Genomic DNA, 14,038 nt, shown 5'->3' with positions numbered 1-14,038 from the left:
AGCAAAAGCAGTGTTGAAACTTGAGACTGACAGAAACATGCTCAAGGAATGCCTATTTATTTTGAATGAATTTCAAATTCCAGAGCCAGATGCAGTAATTGCCAGGTCAGTGTGGATTTGTCCAAAAGATGTCTAGCCAGAATAATCTTAACTTGTATCTTAATTAGGTACCTTCCATAGTGGATTATAGAATTGCTGTAGATATAATTCCAGACAAGCATTTGATAATTTATCCCATGACGTCAGAGAAGCAAACCATTTTGGTATGGACAGCCTGACAATTAAGTAAATACATAATTGGGTTAAAAACCAAAGTTGCTAAAAATAACTTAGGGAGAGTGGAAACAAAGCTGTGCAATGAAGATCCATGACTTAATAGCCACTACTGAAACATTTTTGAAATAGTCGTTGATAAGACACTGAATGTGAATTGGTGGTATTAATGGCTGCAAAAATAGGGGGGGGGGAGGTTGCATCAACAGAGTTTTAGTTTCCAAATTTCAGAGAGCAAAAAATTAATTTCATTCTGTGGTGATAGCATACAATATTTGGCCAGAAAGACTGGAATAGGCTTAGAGAAAGGTAACTAGAAATATCAGACAATTACCGTATTTTTTGGAGTATAAGACGCACTTACCATTTTTGGTTTTTTTTTTTAAAAAAGTTTGTTTGTTTGTTTTAGACAAACACACATACAAACATACAATGTATTTTCTTTGAACAGAGTGTTTGGCCGGTTCACACATTTAAACAGTGTTTAGTCATTTCAATTAAATTTACAATTTCTATATTTCCTTTTTGCCATATTTATTCCTCATCTATTTTTTTAAAAAAACAATATTACCCTTCATTCTCATCTCTAATCTTAATCAAATTCATTTTTTCCCTTCTATACTATATTATACCCCTTCTACTGTCATCTATTTTTAAATCCATCCTCACATTGGTTAATTATTTAATATTACAGTTGTTTAGTACAAATTCAACATTTTTATATAAATCAATTAATTATATAACTATCTTTTTTGTATATTAATCAATATGAACATGAATATTCCAATTATTTCCATGCAATCCAGTTTCTTACAAATCAATTAATTATATTTACCAATAATAATAAACCAAATAATTTTCCCCATATATTCCTCCAAACCACAACTTAACCATTTCTGCTTTCAACACAATATACAATTAACAGTATCTCAATTATTACAATTCCCTAGTTAAATAGAGCTTTTTTTCTTTTGTGTTTTAAAATCTTGAACTCTCCTCTTTTGCCCTAAATTTCCCATTGTTTGCACCTACCTTTTTTGGTAAGAAAAAAGAAAAAGAAATCTCTCTCTACCTCATTTTGTCACATTGCAGCAAAGAGCCTGCTTTACTTTCAGTTTCGTTTTTTCAGCATAGCTAGGGGAAAAAAATCTGCTCCAGCACTTTTTGCAGCAAGCAGGAGAACCCTGCGCAAAACAACTGAGAGCAAATCAGCTGAGAGTCGGGAGGCCGATCTAATCAACTTGTGCTAATTAACCTATGCTGAAACTGAAAGGGGCTGTTTTCTCTTGCTGTTTCCTTGCAAGAAAGTAACTGCTGCGAGGCACAGGACAAAGGGTGGGGGCCAGTGGGTGGGCAGGGCTACATTCGGTGTATAAGACGCACCTAAATTTTCATCCCCTTTTGGAGGATAAAAAGGTGCATCTTATACTCTGAAAAATATGGTAAAAACTAAACCCTATAAAGATTGAAGGAGTTGGGTATATTTAGCCATTTGAAAATATAACTGAGGATGAATATGATAGGTAACACTTCTTTAAATACAAGAGACAGGAATGTCAGTAACAACTGTCTGTTGTTCCAGAGCTTAAGAAGCAAAATGTGCTTTCAGTTACAGAACGAGAGATTTTGATTTATGTCAGGAAAATGTTAGAAAAAAGCTTCCTAATAATAATTCAATAGCAGAACAAGGTACCTTGTTTTTACTGTAGGAATTCAACTAAAGGCTAGACAGACTTTGGGGAATACTTCAGTTTGGATTCCAACACCGATAAGGGGTTGGATTCAGTGGCTTAAAAAGCCCCTTCCAACTCTATTATCTTAGAAAGAGATTACACTGATTTTCAGAAACAGAAGATATTTAGCACCACAACATATATTTCTGCCAAACCCATAAAATCTAGGCAATATATTTTTGGAAGTTGCTTTTGAAATTATTCATGTTGAGAATGCTCTTGGTAAAGTTTCTTTTCTCTCCAAAAAAATCAGCTCAGTCATCTTGCTTTTTACTGATGTCATCAAAACCATATGAATACAGCAACCTGCATTTATTTTTCGCAAAGAATAGCTCTCTCTACTTCTTGAAGATCTAACTCTTCAGAAAGCATAATGAGTATAAGCGTCTGAGTGAGTGAGTAGCAGTCCACGAGGTTTACCAGCAGTAGTTATAGTTACACTTTTTATTAATTTCATTTTGTCTAGTTTATAGAGTTAACAGCGATACACATGCCCTTTAGCTTCAATTCTTATGAACACCTCCTGGAATTGGTTAGGCAGACAAAACATGGTTAGTGAGCAGTTCATTAGATTAGTATTTCTGGCCAGACGGTGGAGATTTTTACTGTGCAGTTCCAGTCTTTCTCTAGTTGTTACAAGACATTGGACTTTCTTCCCACTCTTTTTTTATACTGCTTTAAAGGAACCCAACACTTTTCCATCTAACTATGAATTCTTAACTACAACACCCAAGGCAAATATTAAAACAAGAATAGCAGAGGCCAGTAGTTCAGAGCAAATATAAGAACTAGGAAAAAGATTCTAGAACGACTCAACAGAACAGTACCCAAATTGTGCACCCAAGATCACAGATACAAACTTACATATTTCAAGAAAGGATAGCAAGTTAATCCTGAATTTGTTACCTGGCAAGAATGGTTAACAGCAAGTCAATTCACTTAACATGCAGATTCACACCAGCAAGTCAATTCACTTAACAGCACTCAATTCACATAACATGCAGATTCAAATGGGCACTGATTCCCACATTCAGTCTTCTTCTGTTGTACTGAATCCTTATAAAGAACTCTTGATACTCTTGACTTTGCAAACAAAAAAATTAAGGGACAGGAACCCCAGGACTGTCTATGGAGGGAGAAGTGAAACAAGGCAGGAAGCTAGAGAAGCGTTCTAAGGGAAAAGAAGTCCTCTTGTACCGTGGAAATTCAAGCAGCCATCAGGGTGCACTGCAGAAGTTTTCTCTGAATGTAACAAAGCAAGCAGAATTGAGGTCATACAGAAGTTGAAAATGAGTCACAAGAAAACAATGTGACAAGGGGAATGTTTGTGTTTACTTTACTCCAAGGTACAGAGACCAGATTTTGTTCTGTTTTCTTCTCTTCCAAAGAGTAACATCACATGGTGCAATACTTTCTGCAGTAAAGAAATGTCATGTCACGTGTTAGAAGGGACAAGAGAGAACAAAGAATCTTCCATTAGATGGCTTTGTCACAGCTTGGCCTTTTGCTAATAAACAAGACCCGTCTTTAGATCTATAGTTAAGCTGATTCTACAGTAATTTTAAACAAATACTAAAGTAACTTATTTAAGCCAAATAATTTAATTGTTCCTGATAACTTAAGCCTCTGCTTTGAATTAGCAGAAGGAATTGTTGACCGTTGACCATAAAAAGGAAGGAAAAAAGAAATAAGTTGAAGTAAACCTGAATGGATGGGTGGGTGGATGGATGGATGGATGGATGGAGGCCAGCAGTTTGCCACTTTTCCTAAAAGAATGTCCTTCCTACATTGAAGCAAAAGATAGGAAGCAGGGATGTGTAAAGGTTTTGGTGCCACCTTGGAGAAACAATATGAAGAGAACCCAGCGAAAGGGCAGCCTGCCAGAGGTGGGGTATAATGAGTTGAACGAAAGTGGAAGATCCAGTAAATCCAGCTGATTGTGAGGCCCTATCATTCTGGCAGTTAAAGAAGACAGATTTGAGCATTGAAAGAATTTGACTTGCAAGCTTGATAGGACTATTAAATAAATGAACCCAAGCCAGGCAGGTTTAGTCTTCCTAGTTTTTATTCAGTTTAATGTGATAAAATATGTACAATTCCATGTGGAAAGGAAAGAAAAACGAAAAGAAAAAAAGTCATAAAACAAGGCACTTGCAAATGAGAAACATTTGCCAATTACCATGAAAGGCATATATTCTGACTGAAGCCCTACTGTCTGATAATAATACAAGCAGGCAATCTGAGGCATTAACAAGAAAATTGTAATACATTTTCCATAAAAATCAAAATACTTTTAATTTTAAAAATTGCAGAAGCAAAGTATAAGTCAAACCTCTGAAGGCAGAAAATAATTTTAAAAATGGTCATTATTTTTCAGAATGTCAGAATAGTTGACATGTTTGCCATTTAAGTTATTAACTTTCAGTTCACTCACATACAGATTCAATAAAGAACTCAGTGTAGATTAGAAGAATCACAAGTCATTCTTGGGTTTTGGCTAACAGATACATGGAAATAATGGCATAAAGGTAAAGGTAAATGTTCCCCCTCGCACATATGTGCTAGTCATTCCCGACTCTAGGGGGCGGTGCACATCTCTGTTTCAAAGCCGAAGAGCCAGCGCTGTCTGAAGACGTCTCCGTGGTCATGTGGCCAGCATGACTAAACGCCAAAGGTGCACAAAAGGTGGTCCCTATTTTTCTACTTGCATTTTTTACGTGCTTTCGAACTGCTAGGTTGGCAGAAGCTGGGACAAGTAACAGGAGCTTACCCAGTTACGTGGCACTAGAGATTCGAATCACTGAATTGCCAACCTTTCAATCGACAAGCTCAGCGTCTTAGCCACTGAGCCACCGCATCCCAAAATAATGGGGCCAAATAATGGCATACAGCTGTTTAAATCATGGGCTGAGGCTACTAGATGATCAGGGAAGAAACTTGGGTAGTAGAGACATGCTGATGTTGCTGTAAACTACAAAGGGGATGGGGCTTTAGAAATTTCTTCAACAGTTCAGTTTACATCACTAAAAAAGAAGTGATTTATCCTATTTTTTGGAGTATAGGACGCTCCGGAGTATAAGACGCACATTAGTTTTTGGGGAGGAAAACAAGGAAAAAAATTTCTGCCTCTGCCTACCAGCATCCATTTTTGGCCGGTTCCAGGCGCAAGCAAAATAGGTACATACTTATAATTTGCAATTCTTAAGAAAGCGCATTCCATATTAGGTATGCTTCCTAATACCAAGAGTCCTCTTCTGCATGCAAGATATACGACTCGGTCACAGCAGGGACTTCTTCAAAAAAATTTCCTCTGAAGACACTAATATCCAAATACACTCAGCGTAGGAAAGAGGGTCCCTCAAGATATTTAGGCTCTAAGCATTTACACTTAAAAGACCATACCATGATTTTTTCCCCTTTAAATTCCAAGTCAAGACTGCAGCTTTCCATCTGTCAGGTGCAACACATGTAGAGTTCAGACAAGCTACTTTGTTGTTCAATTTCTATTTTACCAGAATCTCCCAAGACTAACAGTAGTCCTTGACTTACAACTATCTCTTTAGTGACCATTTGAAGTTACAATGGCACTGAAAAAAGCAACTTATAACCATTTTTTCACACTTACAACTGTTGCAGCATCCCCATGGTCATGTGATCAAAATTTGGATGCTTAGCAATTGGTTCATATTTATGATGGCTGCAGTGTCCCAGGGTCATGTGATCACTTTATGCCACCATCTGACAAGCAAAGTCAATAGGGAAGCCAGATTCACTTAACAACCATGTTACTAACTTTAACAACTGCAACGATTCACTTAACAACTGTAACCGGAAAGGTTGTAAAATGACATAAAACTCACTTAACAACTGTCTTGCTTAGTAACAGAAATTGTGAGCTCAATTGTGGTCATAAGTCGAGGATTGGGGGGGCAGACCTTGCTCTCTTGTGTTTACATAGTGAGTGCAGAGTAATTTCCCATTTAAGCCCTCTTTCAGAGGGGGGGTATAGTTCTCCAACACCATCCGAGCAGTGGTGGGTTGCCCCCGGTTCGCACCGGTTCTATAGAACCAGTAGTAAAACCGGTGGGAGGCTCCACCCACCGACCCCAACGTCATCAAAATGCTTCTGCGCATGCGCAAAAGAGTGTGCGGCCCCGCTGCGAACCGCTAGTAAAGGTAAGTAGAACCCACCCCTGCATCAAAGCAATTACAAGGTCCTACTCTGCTTAGTTTTTTGAGATCAACCAATGTGGGTTTAATGGTACAACATCAATATCTTAAATTGTGCCTAGTAAGCACCTGGCAACCAGCACAGAATTCTCAATACAAGCATTACACAATTGCCTACTATTGCAAGATTTAGTGCTTAGTGGCTGCATTTTGCACCAACTGCAACTTTTATACATTTTTCAAGTGCAGCAGGCAAAACAGGATGGAACCAAAACACGGGTAATTTTAATCAAATCCAGCTGGCTCAGGAGAGTTACAGCTGCACTAACCATAAATTGCGCAAACATGTTCCATGCCTCAGGTGCCCTTGAAGAATTATTCAGTGACAGATGAGGAGACTCTTAGTCTTCCAAACTGCTTCAAATTTGTCAGTCTACAGCTGCTAGTCTAAGTTACTTGCACCAGTTTTTCTCATTTTTCTCTCTTGTTCATATGCAATACGAAAACTCACATCTAGAAGAAAAATTTATGTGCCACAATTTTAAAAAAAGCCATTAGCACATATTTTGCAGCTTCCTACATCAAAAGAAAAGGAGAATTTTCTTGAAAATGATAGCAGCAGTGATATAAGAGAAAGGCTATCGTTTAAAATCCAGGTCTTCCTTTTTTCAAAACACAATTCCTTGTTACTACATTGCAGAATAAATTGTGAAAAGTCTTGTTCAGAAATCTAGAATGTTAAGAGCAAAAAAATATTCTTAGCATCATTTGAAAAATTCTAATATTCATCAAAATAACAAAGGATAAATGGAAAATGAGCCAACCATTTGAACTGCCTAAAATACCAGTAAGTGCAAACAAAAGTCTTTTTTCTTCATGCATCATGCACACATGAATTATTATTATTTAATATCAACAGCACAGGAATATTTTATGTTAAAGGTAAAGGTTTTATGTTAAAGGTAAAAAATCCTTTAGGCATTCTGAACTATTTTTTATTTTCACTAATCAGTAGCTGAGTTTACTTCGAGTAGTAGTTTAGCATAATTTAAAGAAACACAAATTCCTTGCTTGTGCCATTCTACAATCTTTCTGAATGTATAAATTAAGTCTTTCTAAGCAAATACCCAACAAATCTGGTAGATTTATATTTCACCACAATTTTTCATAAAATAGCCTGCAAACAGAAAAGCTGAAAATATTAAATTCTAAAGCTTAAGCCAAAAAGAACAAATCTGATTTTTTTTTAAAAAAATCTGGTTTATATCAAGAAAATCTGATTTAAATTTCTTTTGTGTCTGACTGTGACAGTCACTGTCGATAATCTCTCAAACAAGCTACATATGTCCCTTTATTCTTTACAGAAAGAAATCCACAAGTAAAATATCAAGATATCCACTCACCTTGCTTTGTAAAATGACACTGTTAAATTAATTAATACACCTACATACTTTTGGAATCCTTACAAACCAAAGGGTGTGTACTACATATTTGCAATTCGGCGCCTACTCCCAGGGTTATCATATAAACAGCAAGAAAATACAAAGGTCTATGAGGAGGACCAGCAGACTCCCCCCACAAAAGGGGAACAGAGAATAACTCATTTCACATCCAGGAATATGAAATTGTAAGAAATATTTTGATACCCTCAGTTTATCAATATTTGAAACCTATTCCCTAAAGAATTTTTTTTTTTATTTCATGCAAGCATAATCTCTTAAATTGGGACACTTTGTTTAGTAATTGAAAAAACACAGTTTGGCTAAAAGAAAATATTGCATATATATTTTTGTTTGAAATGAATTCAGTAATGTCACTGCGATTTTTCAGTATATCAGATACTTCAAATGGGATTTATGAAGTAACTTCTATATCCACTATGGCCCATTTGTCAGCTTGACATAAAAATGCACCAGAGGATAGTGAATGGACTTAAAATATAACTGGATATAAAATATAACATGCCTTAGATTTTACTACATGTCTCTTATAGCTTTGTTTTAGCATTTTAATGCTAGGGACAGCTCTTCACCACCATCATAAAAGTCTTTTATTTATTTATTCAGTTTAAACACCACTCATGTCACTGTCCAAATGACTCTTGGTGGTTTACAGATGCAAACAATAAAACCATAAAAAAAGAAATATAATTAAAAACAGAGTGAAAATAAAATAAGAGCAGAGTTAAGAAGACAAGTTAAGAAGTTTTTAAAAAAGCAGAGGGAACACCCACAAGCCATTAGCCATTCCTAGGATTGTGTGCCACTCTTCGACCACCAAAGGCCAAGATGGACAACCTCATCTCTGGGAGTAAGATATTCCATACGTGAGAGTAAGAGCAGAGCAGGCTCTTTTCCTAGATCCTGCCAATCAAAATTCTTTAACCGATGGAATCTGTAAGGTACATTTTCTGATTTTAACTGATAAGAGTCTGTAACATACCTTTCCTACTTTCCTGACGATTTGGTGTAATTGGGGCAAGACTGTTCCTTGGGTAATCTGATCTCATGCCATCAGGAGCTTTAAAGGTGATAACTACGGTAACTTCTTGAATTGGACCTAGAACTAGAATCCAATGTAGCTCAAGAAACAGAGGTGTTATATGCACAGTAATTGGAGCACCCAAGACTGAACCAGCTACATCTTCCAAATACTCTTCAAGGTTAGTCCCAGGTAGAGTGCAGTATGACTTAGGTACACTTTTAGGAATACAATATTTTTCTAGGTGCTTCTTCATGTGTTCATAACCTGCCTTCACTTGACCAAAGTTCAGAATGTTTTAGCCAGCAATTTTGCCAAATTCATATAGCCATCCCATGGAAAAAGGTAGTCATCTGAGGAAGCACTTCTCTTGATCTGTCCAATGAACCTCATGGTTAGAAAAGAAGCAACTAATTTACTTCCATCAGTGCTTTGCTTGCTGTCAGTAATTAAATGCCACATAATTAGCTTCAGGGATGTTATTATTGAGCAGTCTTTTAAATTTAATATATTGCTTTGTCTGCCTCTTTAAACTACAATAGGAATTCAGATAGCAGGAAACAATTTCAGGCATTTTCTGTGATTTTCAGGGACTCCAAGCTTATATTCTGGAAAAGTTCAAACTGTACTTTAGAGATTTTAAGAGCAATTTTATTTTATTTGCTTTATTGTTTTGGGGGGAGGAATTGCTTTTGAGGAAACATTGGTTAGAAAGTCATCCATAAAGTAATAAATATATAATATATGCATAGTTTAGCAGTTATAAATCCAGCAAAATGTTTATGTTTTATATGGGATAAAGTCTACTTCTATACATATATAGTACAGTATATCTTTAGCTAAATCAGCTTGTGAAAACAGTGAATTAACTAAACCCTAGGGGCTGTTTGATGTGTCAATTGTTGAATTTGTGGAGGAAACAGGTGAGCCATCTAAGTAGCACACAAAATGAAGCAAAAACTGTGAGGGAGATGGGCAGTTTGGAAATGGGAAATATAAATTAAAAAAAAATAAAAAACTGAATCAACCAAATATTTAGGGCAGTAAATTGTCTGAATGTTGAATGGCAATTTTAAAACATAAATATCTGGCCTTCACAATCTTAAACAGAGACGTATTTCTCAAACATAATGCTTAAGAACAGTCTGCATACATTTTCTTTGATGCCCATCAGTTTGATTCAAACAAACAAACAAACAAACAGCTACGTGCAATGCTACAAAGTAAAGTCAGCTATCAGCATCAACTTCTTTGCCAAAACTGCCCCTGGGATCCGCATAACCAGATCAACCTGTAAGGCTGTCAAGAATAAGGTGGGGAAAAACTAAGCATCTTCTAAAATAAGGATTGGGAAACACATAGCCCTCCAGATGTTGCTGTTGAACAACTTCCATCAACCTCACCAATGACAGTAGAAATACCTGAGATAAAAACTGCAGCCAAGCAAAATATAAAGGGCCCCAACCCCACACTACTTTAAATGAACATTCTCCTGAACGTATGCTTCTGCTATAAAACACATTTAATAGCAACAATGCAACATTTGAAATCAAAAGGAGAAGTTAATGAAAAGAAGGACGAGGGGTGATATGATAGCGGTGTTTCAATATCTAATGGGCTGCATAAAGAAGAGGGGGTCAACCTATTCTCCAAAGCATCTGAAGGCAGAACTGTAATGGATGGAAACCAATCAAGCAGAGAGCCAACCTAGAAATAAGGAGAAATTTCCTGACAGTTACAACAATTAATCAGTGGAATGGTTTGCTTTCAGAAGTTGTAGGTGCTCCATCACTGGAGGTTTTTAAGAAAAAATTGGACAACTATTTGTCTGAAAATGTATAGGGTCTCCTGCTTGAGCAGGGATTGGATTACAAGATCTCCAAGGTCCCTTCCAAGTCGGTTATCCTGTCAATTCTCGTAAATTCCAAAGTTTACCAAAACATATAGCCACTGTAATACCAGGTGGCAACATTATACTCAAAATCATATCTAAGGACACGCAAAGGAGCGGGCTGTTCCCTAACAGGAAAAATTAGTACCAACAAAGGAGTGAGACAAGGATGTATATTGGCTCCCATTTTGTTTAATCTGCATATTATCAATATAGCAATAGCAATGGGACTTACTTATATACCACTCCATAGTGTTTTACAGCACTCTGAACGGTTTACAAAGTCATCATATTGCCCCCCAAAATCTGGGTCCTTATTTTACCGACCTCGGAAGGCTAGAAGGCTGAGTCTACCTCAAGTCCCAAGGCCCGTCATGATCGAACCCTAGGCTGTGGGCAGAGTTAGCCTGGAACACTGCATTCTAACCACTGCACCAGGATTCCTAATATCCCAAAGTCCCTTCATTCTATGCTTATCCTAAAGTAAAAAATAAACATGTAAACATTCTGCTTTATGCAGACAACATGGTATTGGTTTTATACATCCAGGTAGGGATGATAAGACTACTACACAAGTTTAGTATGTGCTGCACATTCAACTACCCAAACAACAATAAGTCCAAATCTAAGGTAGTTGTTTTCAGGAAGAGGCAGACTAAATATAATTGGAGTCTGGATAGGGAACATATAAATCAAGTTAAATTCTATTTGTACTTGGGACTTGTTTTTATAGAAACAGGTTCTTGCCCACATTTTAAGAGGAGTTCTTTAAGCTATAGCCTGTGCCAACACCATAAGGCAGTTCACCAACCATAGCTACAAAGGTTCTCTAATTCCAATCATAAAGGTATGTTACAGCAAAATAATTCCAATGATCATATATGGCACAGAATTGTGGGGTTATATAACTGCCCCCTTATTGCAACAGATAGTCTACTATTTTGAAATGCATCTTGGGAAAGATAAGTCTACACTAGCCCCAGCAGTAAGGGCAAGGGTATACCCCTATACAAAGCCATTTAGTAATTAAAGTATTCAATTACTGGCTGAAGTTCCTATGCATGGACCCAGTTAGATTACCCAAGATGTGTTTCAAAGAGTAATTCCATAACACGCAACCTCACGCTGTGTTTTGAAGTGAGGTTCAACCTCACTCTTGGACTGTCCAATTTCAAATGTCATCTTGCAAATATGGATCTTCCATCCAATTCCCAGTTCAATCAGATCTAAAGGCCGAGGAAGCTTTCAAACAGTCATTGATGTGGCTGTCCAAGATTATATTGCAGCACTTCAATATGTTAAGTCTTTGAAGTGGCTGGCTCAAAACAAATCAGTGTGCCAATTAAAAAAATACTTAGCAACTTACATGCCTCAACATCTCAGAAGAACTTTTTCTAGAGATTGATTCGAACAACTGGACTCCACAGCAAGACATGGCAGTTCCATTTGAAGAAAGACTGGGCATTTTGCAGCACTAGCCATTAAATATTTAGGACATATCCTTTTTTATTGCAAATTGTACTCTGCAGAAAGGGCTGCTTACTTAGAATCTTACTTAAAAACTAAAATATATTGGGGGAGCTGGGAGAAAGTGTCTTCTTACTTTTTGCAGTGAACAAACCTGCATATGACTAATAAGACTGCATTCTTTATTTCAAAGGCAGTTTTAAAGAGGAAGGAATATTTAGATCAGATGGGGTGAACTGTGGGGGTGGCCGCTTAATATGAACATGTCCTATTGTTTTTATATCTATTTGTATACTTTTATATATTCGAGATGGTCAAATGAGTTAATCAAGTTTCTAGTAACTGTTACTATCTTCAAATCTCCTGTAATCTCCAGAAGATCACCATATTTTTCAGAGTATAAGACGCAGCTTAGTTTTTGGAGAGGAAAAGGGGGGGGGAAAATCTACTTACCAGGTATTCATCCTTAGTCTGGTCAGCTTCAGCACATTAGCTTGCTGGTTTTTATCCCCTGCTTGGGGATAAAAAACAGCTTCTAAAGCACAACTGATCTTTGGAGAGAGAAGCAATGAGAAAAGCAGGCAAACCACAGAGATCGCTTTACTCCCTAGCGCCTTGTTAGGGCTGAAAAAAAAACTTCACAGCTGAGAGTCAGAGGGAGCAGGCAAAGAGCTTCACTGCTAGCACCTCGTTAGGGTTGAAAAAAAGCTTCGAAAAAGCTACATTCGGAGAATAAGATGCACCCAAATTTTCAGCCTCTTTTAGGAGGGAAAAAAGTACGTCTTATATTTCGAAAAATACGGTAACTAACATAGCAAAGAAATTGACCACAATTCTCCACAATTTCTTCCAAGTAGCACAAGTATTCTCTACTATTACCAAACTTTCATAATGTCCATAATACTCAGCATCCAAAGACCCTATTCACACAAGCAAAAAGCTATATGCAGTGATGGCTAATCTTTTCTGAACCGAGTGCCTAAAGTGTGTGTGCCCATGCAATGCGCCCGCGGCCTCCGCGCATGCGCCCTGCCTCATGCATGTGCATGTGGTCCCCCTGCACACACCCTACCCCCGTGCATGTGCATATACCCCAGCATGTGCCCCACCCCTGTGCAGGTGCGCGTGACCCCCCCCACATGCACCCTGCCTCCCGCACATGGGCGGCAGACCCGAAGATCAGCTGAATGCATGCATGACAGAGCTGAATTGGGCCGATGGCTCGTGTGCCCACAGAGAGGACACTGCATGCCACTTCTGGCACACATGCCATAGTTTCGCCATCACGGCTATAGTGTAATTTAGTTTGCATTTGGGATATTATGTGAACCCAACAATTATATATCATGATATATGATTGAATGAAAAATCCACCCAATAACTTAATTCAAAAACCACAGTTAAATAATTGTGGCTTAGCATGACTGTGAGCAGAAGGTAAATGAAGCACAAAACAATGAACAATGAAATGAAACATTCTGGGATAGAGCAAATCAAATGGTAAAGCGTGTTGCTAAAATGAATACATTAGAATGAGAAAAGTAGCATGGCTTGTCAGTCTCTAACAATGCATATAGCATTGCCATACAAAACACCTGGAGCAATAATTTGGGTATAAATTTGCTAAGAAGGAAATGCAAGATTTCTAAAAAAAAATTTAAAGCTATACAAAGGACATTGGTAAGGCACTGCAAGAAATCCTGATTCCTGTCTAGTATCATAGTGATTGGGAGGAAGACAGGATGTTACATGGCAATGGGTGGTAGCTGAGAATTAAAATAAAGCCAAACAAGTTAAAGACACAGCCAACTGGTCAATACTGCTCACGTGAGGACTACTGTGAATAGCCCTGGATGAGATTCATGTAGTTGGTATATAACAGTCACTGATTCTCCTTTGGGGAAATATACTGATAAAGAGGAATTTTCTGGAGAAAGTCTGGGGAAATTTACCGCTTGAGCCAGAACAACATTAAGGGCCCTATTAACAGCATGTAACATCTAACATACAAGGTCAATTAAAC

General features: G+C 37.4%; 1 protein-coding gene across 7 annotated transcripts in view; it reads right to left on the bottom strand.

Annotated features, from left to right (window-relative positions):
- KANK1 (KN motif and ankyrin repeat domains 1) overlaps positions 1 to 14,038 on the bottom strand; it is a 125,950-nt gene that overhangs the window by 32,946 nt on the left and 78,966 nt on the right. The window contains exon 1 of one of the 7 annotated variants that reach the window (XM_087886178.1): positions 7,580 to 7,603. The exons of the other annotated variants lie outside the window; for them this stretch is intronic. The gene's annotated coding sequence lies outside the window, so the exon portion shown is untranslated. Of the gene's footprint in view, positions 1 to 7,579; positions 7,604 to 14,038 lie in introns of those variants that run through there. 7 annotated transcript variants of the gene reach the window in all.

Source organism: Pantherophis guttatus, chromosome 2, assembly GCF_059756535.1.
Source record: "Pantherophis guttatus breed Tessera chromosome 2, ASM5975653v1, whole genome shotgun sequence".
NCBI classification, from domain to species: Eukaryota; Metazoa; Chordata; class Lepidosauria; order Squamata; family Colubridae; genus Pantherophis; species Pantherophis guttatus.
The sequence above is the reverse complement of the archived record's forward strand: the minus strand, read 5'-3'. Positions and strand labels throughout refer to the sequence as shown.